Source organism: Bidens hawaiensis, unplaced genomic scaffold (genome assembly GCF_021521415.1).
Source record: "Bidens hawaiensis isolate Kalapana, Puna unplaced genomic scaffold, B.hawaiensis_p1.1 tig00054840_1, whole genome shotgun sequence".
In the NCBI taxonomy this organism is placed as follows: Eukaryota; Viridiplantae; Streptophyta; class Magnoliopsida; order Asterales; family Asteraceae; genus Bidens; species Bidens hawaiensis.
Genome location: NW_027506306.1, coordinates 45,738 through 67,173, shown reverse-complemented (window position 1 = coordinate 67,173; position 21,436 = coordinate 45,738). Strand labels below are relative to the sequence as shown.

Genomic DNA, 21,436 nt, shown 5'->3' with positions numbered 1-21,436 from the left:
CTCTATTCTTTGGATAGAGATACGGTTTGCCTACATCCCACCCTTCCCGGACCCTGTTAATAGCTTTACTATTGGGAAGATTTTTTTTACTGAGTATGATTGTTGTTGTTGTAGAAATAACTGTACCCGGCTAAACAGCTAAAAGTTAAATAGAAATTGTCTTTTCTGAAGTGGATGATAATATGTGGGGAGTTGCTACTGATCATGAGTGGTAACTAAAGATCCATTGTAACTTAGCCCAACACCCATGCATTGGCAACTTAACATCATCGTGGCAATTGATCATTAGTGACATCATGTGTTAGTGGCAACTATGTAACATTGACCACTTTAGCAGTGGAGTACATAGTTTCCACTATTATAACTAAGGTAATTATTGTTGTTACACCTCAGTTATCATGCTTTTTTAAAAAAAGCTTGACGTTTCATCTCAATCAATGTAATGGTTTGACCTTGTCCAAACAAATTCATAAAAGACATTATTGAACACTTATTTTTCACATAAAAACATATCGTTCTTGAAAATATAGATTATTTCTTTTCTGATACTCACCCATGAAGTACTTTATTCCGAAAGCGATACATGCTTCGAAAAGCTATCTAGGGAATTACAAAATCTAAAATCTACGAACCTTTGTTTTTAATATGTAAATTCAAGTGGTAAATTGATAATGAAAACAAGAACCAATTAGCAAACCAATATTGGATTACTCCTCAATGATCTTTTAATCAAGAAATAGAACTCAAAAGCTTGATTGCAATGCTTAACCATTTGGTATTTATAGACTAACTAGTTTTTCTACCCGGCGCGTTAATTGCGCTAGGGCAGTTGGCATAACCCCATCGTTGAAACACGGATGTTGGTAAACCCTAGCGTTACGACGATGAGTCGACACGAATTCGGTTATTATCGGTTGCGTTCGTCACGATGTAGACACCATTGGTAAAATTTGAGTGTTTAAACCCAAAAAATTAATTCGTCAAATTAATATATAAAAACATTAGCAAATAAGAAAACAAAATATTAAAGACGACGTTTATTTGGTTGACAAATCTGGGCGTTCGTATTCTTGAGAATTCTCTCTTGTTCTTCAACCAATCGTTCTTGTTCCCGCCTGAGCCATTCTACAGGTTCAACCACGGGGCTTGCCTGGTTGCTTCTCTAACGGTGCGGGGGTGTCGTTATTTCTGGCCTGGAATGACAAGTCTTGTTGTCTTGAGTTTTCATTGAATTGTTGGTCGTCTGTCTGCAGGATGATTTCATTCGTGACTTGAAGGCCCGCGACTGGTCCTATTCTTGTTGCGGACCGGGGGGGGGGGGGGGGTAGCTGGTGGGGGTTGGTGAGGACCTATCATGATTAGATTGAAACTTCTCAGTTGTTCTAGCTAGCACGAATGGCGTCAATGAAGAAACACTAAGTGAACCTAGATCGGTCAAGTTAGTATCTCGTTCGAATGTGGAAATGATGCCGAATCCTTCAGGGTTTCACCAACAGTTCCTACAAAATAAAATACCATGATCTCGTTACGAGAAGGGAATTAAGGGGGGGGGGGTCTTCTTGTAACCACCCTCCGGCGTGAGAATCAGTATGGTACGTTATGAGTGTTAGCATGAGTGAATATGATGCCTTTACCATTGGGTTTTTCCTTCTATTTATAGCCAAAGGGGTAGAGAAGATTTGGTCTGCTGTCATCATCTTCAGAACCTTCTATTCGTTGTGTCTTGGCACATTGCAGGTCCCTGATTGGTTGAGACAGCTGGGTGGGTGGAATGTTTGTCTCCCGACAGTACGGTGCTGGCCTCTCCTGATAGGCTCGTCATGCACGTATGTCCTTTGTGTACTATATGTCCCCTTATAGGGTTCTAACATTCGTGGTTGGCTATGTATTTCTGCCATCCGCTTCTATCCTTCCGTGGGTGGCTATGTTGCTTGTTGTGGTCTTTCCGCAGATGTGGATTTTTGCTCTTCTTGTAAAGGACCTTACCTCTACATATATTTTGGGCTAAAAGTGAGGGGTTTGGAGTCATTGAGTAGGCTATTGTTGCATAAAGTCTGGTCTACTTTCCTTTTCCAATATGTTACAAATTTAATAATTTATCTTGGCTTTTTTTTAAAGGTAAGTTGGATTTTATTAAACCCACTTTTTTGAATTGGCCGATAATAATTTTACTTCAGAAAATTGTTGCGACCGGTCCTATCTTTCACATTATTTTTTTTCCTTAAACCCCGTTAAAAAATTTTAACTCCGTTATTTTTTTTTTGATTTTTGAAATAATGTTTTAGGGCTTTTGATTTAAAGGAGCATACGAGTCGATTGATGTAAAACTTACCTCGAAACGGTTCTTCAAATGATAAAACGGTGCTACAATTCGGATGTTTGAACTTGCAAAAAATAAAGTCGTTTGAAGCACCATTTGAGACAAGTTTACATCAATCAACTCGTATCGCCCTTCTAATCAAAAGCCAAAAAACATCAGTTTGAAATTCGGAAAAATTTAACAAAGTGTTTTTTTTTAATATTTTATGAGGATACAATGAAAACAGTGTGAAAGGCGAGACGTATGACAACAATTTTTTAAGGTGAAATTATTATGAACCAATTTTTAAAATCATGAAAGCTAATAAAATTCATTTTTTTCTAGATGATTTATTTCGGATATTTCATTTTAGAAATTTAGCTTGTTTTATAAGTTTCAAACTAAGGGGGTATTTGAGATTTCTTATTTTTACCTCCTTATAACTTATAAGGAGAAGTAATAAGTTACAAATGTGTAACTTATCAACATTTCCTTTCACATAATAAAGAAATCCAAACACTTCTTTTTAACTTATCATAAGTTATAAGTCATAATGAGGTAAAAATAAGGAATCCCAAACACCACCTATCTGTTCCCGAGTTCACTTATGGATGGAAAAGAAAAGGAAAGAAATAAAACTAATAAAGTTGTTGTGTTCCTAAGTTTTTTTTATGAAGGAAAGAAAAGAAAATATGATTAAGTTGTGTTCCATAGTTTTATTAAAGAAAGGAAGTGAAAAAAAAAAGATTGGGGACTACAGAGTTAGGTGGTATCTCTTTTCTTTCAAACATGAAGGAATTGGTGGGAAAGAAAAAGGAAAAAGAAAGGAAAGGAGAGAATAGATGGAAAGGAAAAGTTATAGAAGAAAAGAAAAAAAGGGAGAGAAAACAGAAACGAAGAAAACCCAATCGGAAATTTTGATGATTCAGCCTTTCTTAATTCATTCATGGCTTCGGTTAAATCAACATCCCAAAACACCACATTCACAAAATCTTGTACCCACCAACACCCACTTTGTCCCAATTCACGTTTAATTATACCGTCTTAGCGCCAAAAAAACAAAGGCCACCGGAAAAGAAAAATCGTGGGTCGAATAACATGGCTTGGCGTTCAAGATTGAAACTTGTGTTTGCAGCCACCGCCTTGGGCGGCGGAGTTGGTGCCGCTAAAATTGCAAACTCCGACGACCCTGCCACCGCCCTCAAGCTCTGCACCACCGTCCCAATCCGCCTCTTTCGCCTCTCCGTCACCGCCGCCGCCATTGCCTTTGGTACATTTTGTTCATTTGTTCCATTTTTGTTAGTTTGCAGTTAATTTCTTTTACATTAAACTTGTGTTCTTGAGACCATATGTAGCGGAGAGCAGTGGCGAAGCTTGGACTAAGACGTCGGGGGCAGGGGCGGACTCAAAATGTATACAAAAATTCACAAACTATGGGGGGCCGGACTCAAATTTTCGGCCGAAAACGACTAAATGTAAATTTACATTACGCATAAAAAATTTCGGGTGAAAACCGGTAAATTTACACTACTACGTGAAAAAACCGGGGGGCCGGGGCCACCTCCAGCCCTAAGTAAGCTTTGCAAGTGGTGGAGAGGGTTAACTAACTGCCACGTAGGCAGATGGGTATTCACCGTCTACGCATTAAATATGCTAATGGTTTAGCCAAGTTATTTAAATATTTTTTTTACTAAACTATAAATAGGTGAGTGTCATTGGTTAAAAAAGTTGTGCCCCATTATACCCGCCATTCACCCTCCTAATGCCCGCCAGTGCAATGACGCCTTCCCCCTTTGGTGCCCATCTTCCTCCTCGTGTAATGGTGCTTGGCGCCAGTTGTTGGTGATGTGGCAATGGGTTAATGCTGCTGGGTGTGAAGGCCTTATTTGGCCTGCTTCAATGATTGTTCAAATTAGATGTATATGGGGTCGGGTCTAATAATGTAATTAGGGCACATTTATGTTTTCTTGGAGAACAAGTTAGTTGCTCTAGTTTTCTCTTATATACATTCATGTCATGTAATTGTAATCTTTGAGTCTGGGCCAATAAAGAGAAACCCCAGTTGCAGCCCGTGGATGTAGCCCCCCCCCACTTGGGCCGAACCATGTTAAAGTTCTTGTGTCGTATTTATATTTTCTGTTATTGCGTGTTTAATCGTTTGTGCTAGTTTGTGTGTTGTTCTGCTTCCGCATCGCCGCTTTGTTCCTAACAAGTGGTATCAGAGCTTTGGCTAGCTCTTTATTACACATAGTTTTGCACTGAGATGATTTGCAGAAATTGGTTTATCCTCATTTGTTTAATCAGATACCATAGGTGGCGGCTGATTAAGGCCCTTGAAGAATATATGCTCGAAAAAGAAAATACATTTTTGGCCATGTGAAAGAGAACCAAGAATATATTTTTTGTTGGAGTGTTGCCTTGGAGGAGCCGCCAAAGTTTTGGTATGTCAGAAGCAACTTTGCAAAATAGGTGGTTTGTATTTCTTTAGGGTTATTATTATTTCTTTTATGTGATCGGCATTAGGTACTAACCTGGGGATCTATTTTTCTTGCGGTGTTCTTTTGGTTCAGTCGCAACAACATAAAAGAATAAAGGTATTATTTTGTTTGGTTTGATCGAGATTGGTACCAACTTTTCTAAATCCTTGGAGGTTTTTTATGTTTCAATCGGAGGTCATGGCTATTAACCTTTGTTTAGCCACCAGTTTGAGCAAGTTGGTCGATTATGGTTTGGTTTTTTTAAAACTCTTGGAATTCGACATGGTTTAAGGTTAGGATTAGTTTTGTTTCTTAGTTCGGGTTTGACTGTTAGTTATCAACAGTGTTTTGAGGAACCGTGTTTTGTGAAGAATAATTGTTTTGGGTCAGATTTGCTACAATGGATATTGTAGGATCAGATCGGTTATTTTGACAGTGTTCAGTAGAACAACTGTCAAGTTCAGGCCCACACTATTGTAGTGCCTGTCACTGTCTTCGATCTATATTTTTTGTTTGTTGTTGTTATAACTGAAGACGGGATGGTCGTGATCGAAAGGTTTAACAGTTCGGATTTCGTTTGGTGGGTTTATCAAGAGAACTTAGTGTGGTACTGACGTGGGATAAACCTGTGAAAATGAAACCAATGGGTTGGAATGCTTTGAGATGAAAGCAAGGAGGTGATCAGTATTGATTGATGAAGAGCGTTGCTTTTAGTATCATGGAGGCCATGGTTTGTGGTATGATAGGGGCTCTGCCAATCATGTGTGAGAATTCATCTACAGGTAAAGTATTCCTGTTGCGTGTGCTGGTGACGACTGACGACGTAAGTGAAAAAAAAAGATTAGTAGCAAGTCATGTGAGCTCTTGCTAGTTCGGATGATCTTTTGGTTAGGGTTTGCGTAATCGGTCGGTGTGTACGGTCATAGAACCCTTGGTACTGCTTGATTTCCATGAAAGTTCTACTGCTGTTATAACCGTTTGCCTATTAGCTGGTCTAGAATGAAGCTATTCTTGTTCGGTGGTGATAAGTGGTTTGACATTTGAGGGGACCTTTGTATTGATATTTGGTGAATACTTTTCGCTGTGGAAGTCGAATTTGACTCATGAGTGTTGGTTTGGCAATGGGTTAGGATAACAGGGACAGTGGGAGCTGGGCATAGTTGACTTGGTGAGGCTGAATGGAGGTGTGGACATTCTTTAGAGTCGATGTCCAAAGATAGGAAATTCTGCTTCTGATAATGTGTCTGGGTTTGATGCATTGGGTCTCAGTGAAAGGCGGTGAGACTCTTGGGTTCAAGATTCAGGTGTGCTTCATTTCATGTTACCCAGTGTAGTGAAGTATTGGTCAATATGTTGAAGACTTTAGGTAGGTACATGTTTATGTATCGCTAGAAGAAGTGAACCATCTTCAGTAGTAAAGTCTTGACTTGTTGAATCAGGTAGAGCTAAGTGGATTCATTTTGCAAGTGTGAATCCTGGAGCCACGGGGATGCCAGTTGAGCGTATTCAGAGGTTTAAACCAGGTTAGGGGTTTGGTTACAATGGGAGCACGGGACGTGCTTTGGGTACTGTTTCAAATCACTGTTGGGTTTTGAAAATCGGAATTCCAAATGGTAAAATCTCTCCTGGGTACTTGCTGAATTTAGAGAGTGGTATGTTTCCTTTAGAAGTCTCTGAAGCAGGTGGTGCGAATCAGTGGGAGCCGGATGAGATTAAGGATGAGTCACTGGCGAGTTTGTTATTACTAGGTCTGTGATGACTGGATTGAAGCTCTCGGGAGTTTCAATGGGCCTTTCGGGAAACTGATGCTAGGGTCGTTGCAACTAGGTGGATCGGTTGAAATCTTAGCTTGTTCCTAGGGAACTAGAGGCTTGGAGAACTTCTGTTGTTGAAGTTTAGCTTGTTTTTGGAACCGGAGGCTTGGTGGATTTTTGTTATTAAAGGTTACTGGAGTTACTGGATGACAGTGATTATTTTCTTGGATGGCGGGCTGGAGTATTTGCAAGGCCTTCAAGTGGGAGATTGTTGGGTGTGAAGGCCTTATTTGGCCTGTTTTAATGATTGTTCAAATTAGGCCTAATAATTTAATTAGGGCACATTTATGTTTTTTTGGAGAACAGGTTAGTTGCCCTAGTTTTCTCCTATATATATTCATATCATGCAATTGTAATCTTTGGTTCTGAGCCAATAAAGAGAAACCCTAGTTGCAGCTCGTGGATGTAGGCCCCCCACTGGGGCCGAACCACGTTAAAATTCTTGTGTCGTATTTATATTTTTCTGTTACGCGTGTTTAAGCGTTTGTGCTAGTTTGTGTGTTGATTCCTTTCCTCATCGCCGCTTTGTTCCTAACAAACGCCCCTGCACATCTTTATTTGTTGTTAAGGATCAGAGATAATTGATCAGGATTATTTTGATTTTGAAGATAAAGATGCTTTAATTATATGCAACTTTCTTATAAATGTGAGTCTGGGTTACTATTTAGTGGTTATTTTCTTTTAGGTTTTTTTTTTTTTGTTTTTCTTCAAATTTTGTCTTATATTTAACAATTATGAAACTTTTTGTTATTTGGTGCATTTTTTCTTTACTGTTACCTCCTATATTAAGTTAAATTGTTAAAATAATCGCTTATTAGTAATCAATACTCATATATGTTTCATTTGGCTTACTTCATTATAGTAAAGCTAAAACATTTATAAAAAGTTATAAATTTGAGTGGCTTTATAGAGCAAAAAACTTTATTGACTTTAGTAGAAGACTATGGAAACTTGGTTACTATTGGGCTAAATTTTTTGTTTGAGAAACATACAACTTATGGTCTATAAGTTCAATATCAGTCCATCAACTTGAGTGTATCATGTACAAGGCTTTTAATCCAATATAGTTGACTGAATGTAATCTTTTAATCCATCAGATTACGAGTATTCATTAATGGGACTACCGGAAGGTAGTAAAGAGAGGGAAAAAGTTGTGCATGAAGTTCACACGAGGAGTGCGCGCAGGATTGAAGACCTATGCTTCAAAAATGGTGGAATTTATATAAAGCTTGGTCAACTGGTACAACCCGACCCTTTTCAGCGATGCCCGTGATTGAATCTTCTAATTGATAGTTATCGGTTTCTTGTTTAGGATTGCTTGGTACCACTAGAATATGCAAAAACTATGAGGGAGTCAATGTTGAATAGGTGTCCAACTTCTACATATGATCAAGTTTGTCAGGTAGTCAAGAAAGAGCTTGGTGCCCCCCCTGAAGAGGTGTCATTAACATAAAATCATTAATCATATTATTTTTCATGTTTTGTTAAATTTATTTATTTACTTATTCTTTTTGTTCTCAGGTTTTTGATGAGTTTGATCCTGTTCCGATTGCAAGTGCTTCACTTGCACAATTTCATGTTGCTCGTACACATGAGGGACAAAAAGTTGCCGTGAAGGTCTTAAAACTGATACAATTTTTCAAATATTTATTATGATTATATGGAATTTTAAAATCATCATTTGATTTTTTGTTGTTTCAGGTACAACATACATGTTGGGTTATGAAGGCCTTTGGGCCGGTTTTATTAGGAGGCTCGGTTTTGGCTCCTAATTATGTTTAACCCTAATCTTGTTTATTATATATATCCCATCATGTAATTGTAATCTTGGTTCTGAGCTAATAAGAAAACCTAGTTGCAGCCCGTGGACGTAGGTCCCCTCGCGGGGACCGAACCACGTTAAATTTTTGTGTCGTTTATATTTTCGTTTATGCGTGTTTATCGTTGTGCATGTGTGTGTTGTTTCGCTTCCGCGCGCCGCTTTGTTCCTAACAAGTGGCATCAGAGCTTTGGCTTGTTGGACACACGGTTCGTTGCACTGGTAACGATTTAGCAGAAGGTTTTGGTTCGAATCTGTTTTTTGGTGATTAGGGTTGGGTAGGTCCGTCACCGTGAATAACTCTTGGAGATCGCAGGGTTAATTTCTGGTTCGTGTTCATCAGTGATCGACAGTCAAGATTGGTGGCTGTCAGGCTGAGTTAGGGTTTGACTATTTATTATCAACCGTAAATTAGGGAACCGGGTTTTGTGAAGACCATTTAGGTTCGGGTTCAGATTTGTTTGCAAGAGATTAGTCTGAGGTAACTTTATATAGTTTATTTACAGTTAGTTGATTTATCGGTTATTGCAAGAGCAAATCGGTTTATTTGGCAGTGTTCTGTTGAACAACCGTCAAGTTATGGCCCGTGCCCTTGTTGTGTCTGTTCACTGTTTCCGATTTGTTCTCGTTTGTTATTGCTATAACTGAAGACGAGATGGTTATGATCGGAATGTTGACGGTTATGGATTTTGGTTGATTGGTTTGTCATGTGAACTTGGATATAGTACTGGTGATGGATAAACTTGGAGAAAATGGAACCAGCGGGTGTGCTGGTGATGGCATAAGTGAAAAAAAAAATGAGGTTAGTGGCAAGTCATGTAAACTATTGCTCGTTTGGATGATCTTTCGGTTAGGGTTTGAGTTAACTGATCGTGTGTACGGTCATAGAACCCTTGGTACCGCTTGATTTCATGAAAGTTCTACTGTTGTTATAGCTGTTTGCCTGTTAGCTGGTTCGAAACTGTGATTATTACTTCTTGTTCGTTTGGAATTGTGAAGTTATATCTTGTTTGGTGGTGATCAGTGGTACACCATTTGAGAGGTTCATAATCTCGTGTTGGGTAAAGTTATTTGCCGGGATAGTACGAGTGGGGTTCATCTCATGGAGTGTTGGTGTGGCATGGGTTGGGATAACAGAGACAGTGGGAGCTGGGCATAGTCGACTTGATAGGTTGCGTAGAGGTGAGACATTTTAAGGGTCGATGTCGAAAGGTTTGGAATTCTGCTTTTGAGAATGTATCTGGGGTTGATGCATTGGGACTCAGTGAAGGCGGTGACGACTCTTGGGTTCAAGATTATGGTATGCTTTATTTGTTACTCACTTCAATGAAGCATTTGTTGAATCTTTTAGTTAAAGACTTTGGAAGATACGGTCTCTGTATCGTCGGAAGAAGAGAATCAACTTTCGAGTTATAAAGTCTTGGCTCGCTAAATCGGGTAGAGCTAAGGGGTTTCAGTTTGCAGACATGAAGCCTGGAGCCACAGTGATGTTAGCTTGAGCGTATTCGGAGGTCTGAACATGTTCGGGGTTTTGGCAACAGTGGGAGCACGCGGTGTGTTCTAGGTTTGTTTCCAAAGGGACGTTGGGTTCGGAGGACCAGGAATCCGAATGTGAAAATCTCTCCTGGTATAGTCTGCTGATTTGGAGAGTGTTTATCCTCTGGAAGTCTTTGAAGCCGGTTGTGTGGGTAAGTGAGGGTCGGTTAAGATTGAGGATGAGCCATTGGCGGGTTTTGTCATGGATGGGTTTGTGATGACCGGATTGGAGTTCTCGGGAGCTTCAATAGGCCTTTCAGGTAACTGATGAGAAGGGCGGATGCAACCAGGGTGTGGATTGGTAGAAATCTTAGTTTGTTCCTAGAGAACTGGAGGCTTGGAGAACTTCTTTTGTTGAAGTTTTAGCTTGTTCTTGGAACTGGAGGCTTGGTAGATTTCTATTACTGAAGATTACTAGAGTTACTGGATGAATGAGATTGTTAGATTTACTTGGATGGCAGGCTGGAATTTATCGCAAGGCCTTCAAGTGGGAGATTGTTGGGTTATGAAGGCCTTTGGGCCGGTTTTATTAGGAGACCCGGTTTTGGCTCCTAATTATGTTTAACCCTAATCTTGTTTATTATATATATCCCATCATGTAATTGTAATCTTGGTTCTGAGCTAATAAGAAAACCTAGTTGCAGCCCGTGGACGTAGGTCCCCTCGCGGGGACCGAACCACGTTAAATTTTTGTGTCGTTTATATTTTCGTTCATGCGTGTTTATCGTTGTGCATGTGTGTGTTGTTTCGCTTCCGCGCGCCGCTTTGTTCCTAACAATACACACATGACAGATACTGCAGCTGCTGATTTTGCGTCCGTTGAAATGATTGTGAACACTTTGCACCGCTTTTTTCCTTCTTTTGATTACAGGTGTATTGTCCAGATAATATAAATTGTGACACAAAACAAGAAGTACTAAAAATAGTATCAGTAAACTACTGATAACACAAAATGAATCTTGAAAGTTAGATTTAAATATATTAAATTGATTTCAAGACCTACATTTCACGTATACGATCTAAAATATTGGTTTTGATGTAGGTGGTTGGTCGATGAAGTACGAGAAACTTCACCAAAGGTTAGATTTTAAATTTGTTTATGAATTTTCAAATCTGTTATTAATAAGTTATAATTATTATCAGGAGCTGAATTTTTTGATTGAAGCCGAGAACAATGTAAAATGTATGGATAACTTTCGAAGGTTATCTCCTCATCTTGCAGAATATGTGTATGCCCCTACAATATATTGGAGTCTAAGCACTTCAAAATTGTTGACCATGGAGTTTATAGAAGGTCCACAAGTCAACGACTTAAAGAGCATAAAAAAACTTGGTATTTGACCACACGACATTTCAAAATTAGTAAGCGGATGTCACATTTCTTTTCAATAATCTGATGTAAGTTTCATGCTGCTTAATTATTGATTGTTTATAAGGGTTGGTTTGAGTTTGACTCTATGTAGGTTAGTCAAACTTTTGCTGAAATGATGTTTAAACATGGATTTGTGCACTGTGATCCTCATGCTGCTAATTTGATAGTTCGTGTTTTGCCTTCGGATAGAAGTAGTATATTTGGTAAGTTTTAATTTTTATATGCTACTTGCAATTATTGTACCGTAAATCCCAAATAATTGTAAATTTGTAATACTGGCGTGTTTTCTCTTCAAATGTAGATTTCTTTGAAGTTACTTTATAATTTTTTAATAAAGTGATTTAGGAGGTTATAAGTGTACTGATACGCTTTCAACCCATTTCATTTTTAGTTAAGCTTTAACATTTTTTACAGATTTGACCCGTTAGAGAAAAGCGTAACCCGGACTAGGGGGGTGTTTGCGGGTTGGTGGTTCCGACCCCACACCGACTTGATAAACATGTCGGACATATAAACCTGAACATTATATGAATATTCACGAGTTGACACAAACATGACCCGTTAAACGCAAAATATTTTTACTAATAGTAACTATTACATAAAAATTACAATTTGCAACAGAAAAATACACATTTATATAAAAAAGTTATATTTTAATTATGAGAATTGTATAAATTTCTATATTCACTTTTAAATTTTGACATAAAACAAGAATTAAAAAAACAAATAAATAAAGGGTCAATCCGCAAACCAACAGGGTTGATACGAACACGGCCCGTTTAGCTAAACGTGTTCGCAGGTTTTACTCGAACTCATTTATACTAAACCAAAACCCGCAAAATTCGTGTTTGGTTCAGGTCATGTTAGTAGTTCACACCCCTAATCTGAACCATCTCATTTCTTGGTAATAGGTTGAAATAGCCTCTTATAAGTTATCCCATCAAAACTCATTTTACTTGCGTTATATTCTTTTTTAATATTTTTATCACTTAAGTCATGTTAAATTGGGTTTTGATAAATGTTTAATACGCCCCTGCTTTTGTGTTAAGGAAAACGTAAACCACAATTGGTACTTCTTGACCATGGTCTTTATAAAGAACTCGACACTTACACGAGGACCAACTATGCTGCGCTATGGAAGGTGAACTTTTCTTCTTGATTATTATTTCTTTTTCTTTTTCTTGTTGGCATATTTTAGGATATGAAAGATATGTGAACTTTTTACAGGCTTTGGTATTGGCTGATGTGAAAGGAATTAAGGAAAACTGCATGAAATTTGGGGCTGGTGAAGATTTGAATACATTTTTTACAAGCATTCTTACTATGAAACCGTGGGAGAAAGTTATTGACCCGTCTGTTGACCATTTGGCCATAAATGATCAATCAGATCTTCAGGTAAACTTTCGGCCCATTTACTTATAAACGACTTGTAATATGGCAAACACGCCGAAGTTATAAAAAGTATCTAAAAAAGGGAAATGACCAAATTGTAAGCATGTCTTGGTGATTATTATTTTTATTATTATTATTATTATTAATATAGTTTTGAATCATAAATAACACAAAAAACTAAATAAAAGAATGTCTTGGTGATATATTTTGTTTTGCAGATATACGGTCCTGAATATTTTTCTCAAGTCACAGAGTTTCTGCATAGACTGCCACGTGTCATACTTCTAATGATGAAAGAACGATTGCTTACGCTCAGTCAACAACGCATTGGTATATCTTTATTCAAATCTTCATAAAATGAAAACTTCTTTTCTTTAATGTTTTTATAGCTGTTATAAATGTCTTCTTTTTCAACAGTTGCAAAGGCCTTCTCTGGAGTCATTCTTGATTATTGGCAGAGTTTCATCCGAGGCGGTCATTGAGGAGAAATTATTGCATGCTAAAACATTATTTAGCTTGATAAGTGTATGGTTTGAAGAGATCTCACTAGAAGCTCGGTTCATCCTAATGCGAATAGCCTTGTGGGTCCTACAGTTTAAGACTTCTTTGAGCTTGTGAAGGTATACTTAAAAACACTCAGGGCCATTTTGCATAAGACCAAGGTAAAAACATCTTTTACTGATGTAAGGAATGGGGTTTTCTTCTTGATTCCTGCTATCTTTGGGACATAGGTTGGATTTGTTTTGACAGATAAGTACATAAATGAGCTGTTATATATAAATGTTGGTCTCTTTTTGGTGAAAAAGACGAGATAAGAGCATGTGTTGTTGTTTGGCATTTATGTGTGATGTAAATAGAAGTCAGTGGTTTATTGTTTTCTAGTATTTATGATTCCCATGGTTAAATTTTCAACCTCTAGGATATTTAAATGCATGCATAATTCTTTAGCAAGTGACACCATAAATATCATAGGTAGGTAAAAGGAAAAATTGGTTATAAGAAATTGGTTATAAGAAAGATAAAAAGGAAAAATAGGTAAAAGGAAAAATTGGTTATAAGAAAGATAAAATGATTTTATCTTTTTTTTTTTAACGGCAAAAAACCACATGCAAACCTACCTTTTAGGGGCCATGTTTAAGGTTGACTTCTTAACCGCCGTACCTCTTGGTGGGTGGGAACTCGATGGAATTTGTGAACACTTGCTCCCTGTCGGGTTCGAACCCGGGATTAAAGCCCTGATTCGTCCGTTCATCCAGATATCCTTCGAACTGGCCTAAGTGAGAATCGGATATGCGTTTCCACTGGCAAAGGACATGCATCGATCTTACCAGTTGATCAACATCTCAGGACTCAGGGTGTCATCGAAAGAAGGAAGAAGCTGGCCCAAATGAGAAACTTCATGGACATTGTTCCATTTTTTTTGAACGGCAATTTTATTAAAGCCAAGCAAGAATAAGAGGATAAAACAACACATGCATTACATCAAAACTTAACCGAATCAAAACTCCGTCATTTCTCCCATTCCAAAGACTCGAAGTTTGCTCTATGTTTGACTCAAAGGAAAGAGGCTGCTTATATTCCCCACCAAATCCACAACTGAGAAGATTGTGTATGTTTAGTTACATGAAAACTCTCCGAAGACTCTAAGTTTGCTCTGTGTTTTACTTGATAGAAAGAGGCTGCTTTTGGGTATGTTTGGCAAAACTAGCTGGTAGCTGTAACTGGTAGCTGTAGCTGGAAGCTGATGGCTGGTGGCTTGAAGCTAGTAGCTGATAGCTTTAGCTTTTTAGATATATTTAGATGTTTGGCAGAGCAACTAGAGCTTTTAATAAAATATATAAAATAACCAAAATTGGCATAATTAAAAAAAATAACATTAAATTTACTTATTTTGGAAGGTTATTTATGTAATTAAGATACTAAAAACTTATAGCTTTTTCAAAACGCTAATAGTAGAAGCTTCAAGCTTTTTCTCATGACCTAAAAACTTCAAGCCCCTTCAATCAAACAAGACTTTTAATTGAGTATGAGCTTTTTCTTAAAAGCTTGAAGCCCCTAAAAGCTCCTTGTCAAACATGCACTTTATATTCCCCACCAAATCCACAACTGAGAAGATTTTGTAGGATTGTTTTTGCTATTCAAAAGGGGGGTAGCGACGTACCTTGTTGTTCGCTTACCTGCCTCTTTATTGTAATTGGATCATTTTATTTGTCAATAATAATACTAGTTTATATGACATTGTGTGATAGTATGGATGTGAAGAAAAACATATAAGCTCTTTAAACCCTTTGTGTAGATCATGTTCCAGCAGGACAATTGCTTTAGGATTTAACTATTCTTAATCTTGCACACTGACTACGTGATCGACAAAATGGCGTATTGAATAAATTTATCTATTTATATGAACACATGTCGGTAAAGGTGTGTGTCGTTGGTGTATTCACTAGTGAATGCACTGATGGTAGACCTTTGGGAACTTGGTGTATTCCTTTCACCATTGAATCTATAATATAGATAATCAAAAACCCTAAAATTTTATGTGTCGTGATGTAGTCGCTCCCCCCTTTTATGAAAGCCACCAGATTGCTTGATTTTTAAATGAAGGTCTCTCATTGATTTAACCCAAATTCATGGGTATGGGTCTTACCAAAACCAGATAGCTTTTAAACGGGTTATAACATCTCATTAAATTAAAAATTAATCTTACCAATTATTTGATATGAAAATCCTATAAAATAGGGATATACTAAAATTTAATATCCAATTTAAAAAGAAAAAGATATTATTTATAATTAATAAACAATTTTATAGTAAAAAAATAAGCGGGTCATGGGTCACAAAATCCAGATAGCTTTTAAACGGGTTATAACATGTAATTTATTTATGAAACCCTTTCATCATCACACCCTAAGTATATTATTAACTTTCTTATAATAAAGAAAATTAAAATCAAAAAAATAAATATTAAAAAACGAAAAATGTAAAACAACCATTCTCTCAAGCCATCAGATTGCTTTATTTGTAAATAAAGTTTTCTCACGCATTTGACTCGAATTCACGGGTAAAGGTCTCACCAAACCCAGATAGCTCTTAAACGAGTTATAACATCTCATTATATTAAAAATTAATCTCATCAAATATTTGATATGAAAATCCTATAAAACATGGATATACTAAGAATTAATATCCTATTTTATTTAAAAAAAGATATTATTTATAATTAATAAACAATTTTATAATAAAAAAAATAAACGGGTAATGGGTATCAACAACCCAGATAGCTTTTAAACCGGATTATAACATATCATTTATTTGTGAAATCATTTTATCATCAAACCTCAAGTATATTAATTATTAACTTTTTACAATAATAAACTTAAAATCCAAATATACATATATAAATATTAAAAACAAATAATGTAAAACAACCCCCGTAATACGGGGGATAAAATCTAGTAAAATTATATTCACGTGTGAATGTATAGTATAGTGGAATATAATTTTAGTTATAATAACATATTTTATATATATATGGGAGGGTTATAATAAAAAGAAGTAGTTTTCTAGGAATACTATGAATAAATCATAGCAATTGGATCATGTTAATCAATGGTTGAGATTTAAAATTACCAAAAACCGACATAGTTTCCTAGAATTACTCTTTCACCTTTATAACCGACATAGTTTCCTAGAATTATTCTTTCACCATAGGTTATAATGCCACATGTCAAAAATCTATTATTCTTACCATTCTTAGGAAACTCTTTATTTTTATTTGAATCATTTTCTCTCTCTCTCTCTATATATATATATATATATATAGGAGGGTTGAAATGAAAACCACTCATTTATCTAAAAACTTTGAAAACCAATCATAGAATTTTGTGTTTTACATTTTATTTTTATTGATAAAGGGTTTTTATGTAATTTGCATCATGTATTTTGGTATATCTCAATATCTTTCCAGGCATTAAGTCCTAATTGTTAAACACGAACGAACGAAGAATCTTATACCACAATTAGCCTATTGATTTCGATTCAAACGTGGCATCTAGGATTTTCTCTTCTCTGGTGTAGATCGATTAGCTTATGATAATGTATTACCCTAGTGTTCATTACGGGTTTTCTACAGCCACCCATTTTTTTGCTAAAACACTGACTAATACGCCACATATAAAGCTATACGCGGCGTATTAGGGGGTTTTTTTAGAATAATATATTATTATTCGAAATTTGGCAAATGGCGTTCAGTTGCAGGGCTTATTTGGGAAAATTGACATTGTGAAACGAACTTTCAATTTATTGGCTGTTGTCGTTATGGACAACTTGAATCAGTTACAGTGCTTACCTTTGGAAAACTGACAGTGCCAAACGAACTTTCAATTTCTTGGCTGCTTTCATTATCGGCATCTCAAATCTGGCTCTTCGATTTTCTTCAAACTCCAACTGTCTTGATCGTCGGCCACCACCACCAACCGTAGTTGTCTTCACTTCAACACATATCCGTTGTCAATAAGCTTAAGCTTAAGCTTATTATTATTTTTATGTTTAGATGGGGGTATTGTAAGTTGATCATCTTGTGTATATTAAAGAATTATCGGCTTATATATATATATATATATATATATATATATATATAACTCTTATACTGACAATGGTGTTTGAATATTCTTGTGTAGTAGTTGTGCAGTATAAGAATTCATTGCTTCAACATAACCAGCACCAGATTGAGATATTAGTTTGATGGGTTTGAATCTCTCGGATCCGTGGTATCCGCTAACGGTAGCGATAACGAAGTCCATAATTTGAACAGTAAAATGGAAATTCGGTCATTGCTTCAATATAACGAGCACCAGATTGAGATATTAGTTCGGACTTAACTGAACCGGTTAACACGTTTGCTGACATGGATTTAGGTTCGGAGTTGATGCTAATATTAACACTTTTGCTTACAGCTTTCATTATCACCGTGTAAGCAAACGTGTTAATATTATCATCAACACCGAACCTAAATCCACGTTAGCAAACGTGTTAACCGGTTCAGGTAAGTCCGAGCTAATATCTCAATCTGGTGCTGGTTATGTTGTAGCAATGAATTATTCTACTACACATCTACTACACAAGAATATTAAAACACCATTATTAGTATAAGAGTTATATATATATATATATATATATATATATATATATATAAGCCGATAATTCTTAATATACACAAGATGATGAACTTACAATACCCCCATCTAAACATAAAAATAATAATAAGCTTAAGCTTAGTGACAACGGATATGTGTTGAAGTGAAGACAACTACGGTTGGTGGTGGAGGCCGACGGTCAAGGCAGTTAGAGTTTGAAGAAATCGAAGAGCCAGATTCGAGATGTCGATAACGAAAGCAGCCAAGAAATTGAAAGTTCGTTTGGCAATGTCAGTTTTCCCAAGTAAGCCCTGTAACTGATTCAAGATGCCCATAACGAAAGCACCTAATAAATTGAAAGTTCGTTTCGCAATGTCAATTTTTCCAAATAAGCCATGCAACCGAATGCCCTTTGCCGTATTTCAAATAATAATATATTATTGATAAATAAATAATATTAATAATAATAATAATAATCATAAATAACAATAATGATAATAACAAAAGAAAAGAAAAGAGAAAAAAAAGGAAAAAAAAACATAATAAGACAAAACTGATGGGTTTTTATAGAAAAACCCACCAACATAACCGACGTCCGTTTTATATAATATAATATAATGTAATATAATATAATAATAATTTAATTGAATATAATAATAACATTATATTTTGTTATTATTATGTTATATTATATTATTATACAATACACTTTAAGAGCATACCTCCGAACATATCGTGTCGGCGCCTGACATCCTCATCTGAATCTCTGACATACCTGACGCACGCGGCCTGAAATGACACTAGATACCTAATAATAATAATAATAATTTAATACTAACAATAATATAAAAAGTAATATTTTAATAATAATCATAGTATTAAAATAATAATAACATAATTATATATTTAAAATAATATTATTTTAATAATAATAATATTTTAATAACAAAAAAATAATGTGCAATAATAATCATAACATTCATAATAACAATACAATAATATATTTTAATAATAATAACATTTTAATAATAATATTAATATTTTAATAATAATACTAGTAATACTGTAATAAAAAATTTAACAATAACGAAAATAGTACGGGAAACCTGGTTCAAATTTGAGAGGCCCGGCGAGCTAGGGTTACCGTAAAACTATTCATGCTGACTATAATAACCGATTTAATTCTAACAAAACGTAATGTAGCGGCGTGTTGAGTGAACAATAATAGGCTCATATAGGTGATGTCTATATAGTAGTTTTTCAAAAGTCCCTATAAATTATAAACCAATCACCAAATCTCTATCCTAACATGTACAACTACCGACTTCATACTAAATAAATATAAAACGAAACCTGGTTCAAGTCGCGTAACCACGACATGCCAGGCTGATCGTTAGCGACGTAACCCGGCTCCTCCTCATTTGATGCCGGAAATAAATGGTTGAACCACGACATTGTGGGTATATATACCAAAAATTGTGTTGTTGTGTTGTTGGTTGAATGAAGACGGTGAGGGTGAGGGGTATAATAAAAAAAAAAGAAAGAAAGGATGGAGAGGGAGGGGAGCCGGGTGGCTCCAATAATATAGGGCTATACGTGGCGTATTAGGGTACGATTGGACAACCTAGCGTAGCTTTTGCCGGCTAGGACGTCAAATCGTACCATAATACGCCGCGTATAGCTCTATACGCGATGCATTAGAGCGTGTGGTTGGTGTCCCTAGTAGAACCCGTTCATTATTATTTTTTATTTAGTTCTCCTGTTAGGGTTTATGCTTTGATTATTCCAAAATACCTACAAAGAAATTTCCAATCTCACCTTTAATTCACCGTCCTGTCGAACAGGTAGGTTAAATTAATCAATTTTTTGGTCCATTTTTTTCTTGATTGGTGATCTTTTGAAGGTTAAAATTGGAAATTACAACGTACAGTGATTATGATTGTGTGATTACTTTAGTTAGGTCCCAAACAATCAGATTGCATGTGTCTTACAAATCAATTTCTTATTTTCTTTGCAGCATTCTGTTGATTACTAGCTGTGGCGAATTTAATTGCACAAAATTCAGTAAGACTTGCAAAATGTGTTGTACGTGTTGATTGACAAATATTATTTTCCATTTTTCACAAATATTAGGTTCTTCTTGTACGTAGGTGTTTCTTGTTAAAATCAACATTTGTTGTCTTTGGATATAGTGATTGCAACTTTCTTGTAAATACATGTATGTACTGTAGCAAAATTTGTTTTTTTATAATTAGTTTTTTGTTTGGGATTTGTATATACGCTCCACATATAGAGATACATATATGTATGAGGTTTATTTAGATTAATTGCAGTAATTATTCAATCTAATAATTACATTCGATTTAACACTTCTCTATTTTTTGGATTTTTGGTTTGTTATATACATATATGAAACGTACAACAGTTACATATGTGTAGCGTGCCAAGTTACATATATATAACTTGATACATATGTGTATTTCTACAAATTACATATATGTAGTTTTGTTTATTATGTAAGTTTTTTGTAGATGAAGACTGACTTTTTGTATTTTACGCATATTTTAGCTTGTTGGATTTTGTTTATAACAAACTAGTGTTTTACCTGGCACGTTGCGCCGGGGCAGGTTGGTAAAACCCGACGGTGGTAAACCCAAGTGTCGTTGGTCCTAAGCGTTGAGGCAATAAGTCGACGCAAATTCGGTTGGTTTTGATTGCGTGCGTTATTATACCAGAACTAAAACCAAATATAAAACAAAAAAATTCTAAAAATTTAGGTGGACCAATGAGCTGGAGTCGGTTGGTAAAACTCGAGCGTTGAGGCGGTGAGTATACTCAAATTCGATCAGTTTCTGTTAGGTTCGTTACCGTACTAGAACAAAAAAATCGGCATTAGGTCGGTTTTGGTTACGATCGTTACAGCACTTGAGCTAAAACAAAACGCGACGACTCTACGTGAATTTGACCGGTTTCCGTTACATTCGTTACGGTACCTGAACAAAATCATAACAAAAAAAATGGCCAAGTGGGCCAATGAGGTACTGTGACACAAAAACTCTTATTTATATTAACATATTTAAATAAAAAAACACAAATAAAATATTTAAAAAAATAAAAAGAAGAAACTTAAAAAAAAATCTATTTGAAGGAGTCTACATACACTTAAGTAAAATGAAATGTTAAAAGTTGCTCCATATGGGTCTTGAACTTGAGTAGTTTGTCATTATCAAACACTAACACACTTAACATCAACCAACACACCAAGATGTTACAAATGATTAATCATCAAAATAATTTACATAAATACAAAACATAACTAATAAAATATTTAATAAAAACTTTTATGACAGCAAACTTCTAAATTATACTAGATAATATATAATTAAGTGAGAGAAAAAATAAGAGTAAATTTTGAGATTATTGGCTTCCACCATATTTACCCTTCCCCTATTATACTAATCACCTTTAATTTGATTTTATTTACTTAAATGTCATTGTATATATTAAGCATTGATCAATTAGATCAATGTTCAAGATTAAACTAATTGGTTTTCTAGAAAACTATGGTTCTCATTTGAACCATCCCCTGTAT

General features: G+C 35.7%; 1 pseudogene across 1 annotated transcript; it reads left to right on the top strand.

The window, feature by feature from the left end:
* The first annotated feature begins 3,298 nt into the window (after nucleotides 1-3,298).
* LOC143617448 (putative ABC1 protein At2g40090) lies at nucleotides 3,299-13,466 on the top strand (annotated as a pseudogene). Its single transcript, XR_013150837.1, has 13 exons — nucleotides 3,299-3,569; nucleotides 7,688-7,830; nucleotides 7,903-8,028; nucleotides 8,112-8,207; nucleotides 8,292-8,302; nucleotides 10,727-10,816; nucleotides 10,988-11,024; nucleotides 11,089-11,307; nucleotides 11,409-11,520; nucleotides 12,367-12,458; nucleotides 12,545-12,712; nucleotides 12,928-13,039; nucleotides 13,127-13,466. The product of XR_013150837.1 is annotated as a putative ABC1 protein At2g40090 (transcript).
* The last annotated feature ends 7,970 nt before the right edge of the window (nucleotides 13,467-21,436 follow it).